This window comes from Thalassophryne amazonica, chromosome 9 (assembly GCF_902500255.1).
Source record: "Thalassophryne amazonica chromosome 9, fThaAma1.1, whole genome shotgun sequence".
In the NCBI taxonomy this organism is placed as follows: Eukaryota; Metazoa; Chordata; class Actinopteri; order Batrachoidiformes; family Batrachoididae; genus Thalassophryne; species Thalassophryne amazonica.
In genome coordinates, this window is record NC_047111.1 from 62,031,255 (window position 1) to 62,035,446 (window position 4,192).

A 4,192-nucleotide genomic window follows, 5' to 3' on the forward strand; every position below is an offset into this window, starting at 1 on the left:
TGAGACAAGACCTTTCTGATTTTAGAGATATTGCGTAAATGCAAAAAGGCAGTCCTACATATTTGTTTAATATGCGCTTTGAATGACATATCCTGATCAAAAATGACTCCAAGATTTCTCACAGTATTACTAGAGATCAGGGAAATGCCATCCAGAGTAACGATCTGGTTAGACACCATGCTTCTAAGATTTGTGGGGCCAAGTACAATAACTTCAGTTTTATCTGAGTTTAAAAGCAGGAAATTAGAGGTCATCCATGTCTTTATGTCTGTAAGACAATCCTGCAGTTTAGCTAATTGGTGTGTATCCTCTGGCTTCATGGATAGATAAAGCTGGGTATCATCTGCGTAACAATGAAAATTTAAGCAATACTGTCTAATAATACTGCCTAAGGGAAGCATGTATAAAGTGAATAAAATTGGTCCTAGCACAGAACCTTGTGGAACTCCATAATTAACTTTAGTCTGTGAAGAAGATTCCCCATTTACATGAACAAACTGTAATCTATTAGACAAATATGATTCAAACCACCGCAGCGCAGTGCCTTTAATACCTATGACATGCTCTAATCTCTGTAATAAAATTTTATGGTCAACAGTATCAAAAGCAGCACTGAGGTCCAACAGAACAAGCACAGAGATAAGTCCACTGTCCGAAGCCATAAGAAGATCATTTGTAACCTTCACTAATGCTGTTTCTGTACTATGATGAATTCTAAAACCTGACTGAAACTCTTCAAATAGACCATTCCTCTGCAGGTGATCAGTTAGCTGTTTTACAACTACCCTCTCAAGAATCTTTGAGAGAAAAGGAAGGTTGGAAATTGGCCTATAATTAGCTAAGATAGCCGGGTCAAGTGATGGCTTTTTAAGTAATGGTTTAATTACTGCCACCTTAAAGGCCTGTGGTACATAACCAACTAACAAAGATAGATTGATCATATTTAAGATTGAAGCATTAAATAATGGTAGGACTTCCTTGAGCAGCCTGGCAGGAATGGGGTCCAATAAACATGCCGATGGTTTGGACGAAGCAACCAATGAAAATAACTCAGACAGAACAACCGGAGAGAAAGAGTCTAACCAAATACCGGCATCACTGAAAGCAGCCAAAGATAACGATACATCTTTGGGAAGGTTATGAGTAATTTTTTCTCTAATAGTCAAAATTTTGTTAGCAAAGAAAGTCATGAAGTCATTACTAGTTAAAGTTAATGGAATACTCAGCTCAATAGAGCTCTGACTCTTTGTCAGCCTAGCTACAGTGCTGAAAAGAAACCTGAGGTTATTCTTATTTTCTTCAATTAGTGATGAGTAGAAAGATGTCCTAGCTTTACGGAGGGCTTTTTTATAGAGCAACAAACTCTTTTTCCAGGCTAAGTGAAGATCTTCTAAATTAGTGAGACGCCATTTCCTCTCCAACTTACGGGTTGTCTGCTTTAAGCTACGAGTTTGTGAGTTATACCACGGAGTCAGACACTTCTGATTTAAAGCTCTCTTTTTCAGAGGAGCTACAGCATCCAAAGTTGTCTTCAAAGAGGATGTAAAACTATTGACGAGATACTCTAACTCCCTTACAGAGTTTAGGTAGCTACTCTGCTCTGTGTTGGTATATGACATTAGAGAACATAACGAAGGAATCATATCCTTAAACCTAGTTACACCGCTTTCTGAAAGACTTCTAGTGTAATGAAACTTATTCCCCACTGCAGGGTAGTCCATCAGGGTAAATGTAAATGTTATTAAAAAATGATCAGACAGAAGGGAGTTTTCAGGGAATACTGTTAAGTCTTCTATTTCCATACCATAAGTCAGAACAAGATCTAAGATATGATTAAAGTGGTGGGTGGACTCATTTACTTTTTGAGCAAAGCCGATAGAGTCTAATAATAGATTAAATGCAGTGTTGAGGCTGTCATTCTCAGCATCTGTGTGGATATTAAAATCGCCCACTATAATTATCTTATCTGAGCTAAGCACTAAGTCAGACAAAAGGTCAGAAAATTCACAGAGAAACTCACAGTAACGACCAGGTGGACGATAGATAATAACAAATAAAACTGGTTTTTGGGACTTCCAATTTGGATGGACAAGACTAAGAGACAAGCTTTCAAATGAATTAAAGCTCTGTCTAGGTTTTTGATTAATTAATAAGGTGGAATGGAAGATTGCTGCTAATCCTCCGCCACGGCCCGTGCTACGAGCATTCTGACAGTTAGTGTGACTCGGGGGTGTTGATTCATTTAAACTAACATATTCATCCTGCTGTAACCAGGTTTCTGTTAGGCAGAATAAATCAATACGTTGATCAATTATTATATCATTTACCAACAGGGACTTAGAAGAGAGAGACCTAATGTTTAATAGACCACATTTAACTGTTTTAGTCTGTGGTGCAATTGAAGGTACTATATTATTTTTTCTTTTTGAATTTTTATGCTTAAATAGATTTTTGCTGGTTATTGGTGGTCTGGGAGCAGGCACCGTCTCGACGGGGATGGGGTAATGAGGGGATGGCAGGGGGAGAGAAGCTGCAGAGAGGTGTATAAGACCACAGCTCTGCCTCCTGGTCCCAACGCTGGACAGTCACAGTTTGGAGGATCCAAGAAAATTGGCCAGATTTCTAGAAATGAGAGCTGCTCCATCTAAAGTGGGATGGATGCCGTCTCTCCTAACAAGACCAGGTTTTCCCCAGAAGCTTTGCCAATTATCAATGAAGCCCACCTCATTTTTTGGACACCACTCAGACAGCCAGCAATTCAAGGAGAACATGCGGCTAAACATGTCACTCCCGGTCTGATTGGGGAGGGGCCCAGAGAAAACAACAGAGTCCGACATTGTTTTTGCAAAGTTACACACCGATTTAATGTTAATTTTAGTGACCTCCGATTGGCGTAACCGAGTGTCATTACTGCCGACGTGAATTACAATCTTACCAAATTTACGCTTAGCCTTAGTCAGCAATTTCAAATGTCCTTCGATGTCGCCTGCTCTGGCCCCCGGAAGACAATTGACAATGGTTGCTGGTGTCGCTAACTTCACATTTCTCAAAACAGAGTCGCCAATAACCAGAGTTTGATCCTCGGTGAGTGTATCGTCGAGTGGGGAAAAACGGTTAGAGATGTGAACGGGTTGACGGTGTACACGGGGCTTCTGTTTAGGACTACGCTTCCTCCTCACAGTCACCCAGTCAGCCTGCTTTCCCGACTGCCCGGGATCTGCCAGGGGGGAACTAGCGGCGGCTAAGCTACCTTGGTCCGCACCGACTACAGGGGCCTGGCTAGCTGTAGAATTTTCCACGGTGCGGAGCCGAGTCTCCAATTCGCCCAGCCTGGCCTCCAAAGCTACGAATAAGCTGCACTTATTACAAGTACCGTTACTGCCAAAGGAGGCCGAGGAATAACTAAACATTTCACACCCAGAGCAGAAAAGTACGGGAGAGACAGGAGAAGCCGCCATGCTAAATCGGCTAAGAGCTAGTAGCTACGCAACCTAGCGGATTCCTAAAAACACACAAAGTGAATAATGTGTAAATAATTTAAAGGTGATTCAGCAGAAGGAGTGCCCCAATCAAGGCACCAAACAGGCCATGAAGCAGCACAGGCAACGCACGACAACAGCGAACGCACGACAACGGTGCTAAAATAAAATAAAAATCAACTAAACACGCTGTGGAGCAGCACAGATAACGCACAACAGTGCTAAAAGAGAAAAAAAAATTAAATAAAATAAAAAAAATAAAAACGAAAGCGTTAGCTTGCCAACGCTGATGAAAGCTAGCTGATAAAAGTGCTCCGTCGCGATGTTTCGACCGTTAGAGGTCTTCCTTAGGCGTTGGAGCGCAGTAAAAAAAAAGAAAAAAAAAAAGTAAAAAGGTAAAAAAGTAAAAAAAAGTCTTGAAAAAGACTGTTAATTCAAGTCCAAAGCAGCAGGTAGCAGTCTCTGTGTAAACAGTCCCAACAGAGAACACGTAAACCAACACGTAAAAGGCTGTATATACACACATATATATATATATATATATATATATATATATATATATATATATACACACACACACACACACACACACACACACACACACACACACACACACACACACACACACACACACACACACACACACACACACACACACACAGAGTGGTGGGCACAGATAACCAAAAAGTTAACTTCGATAACAGATAATAAGA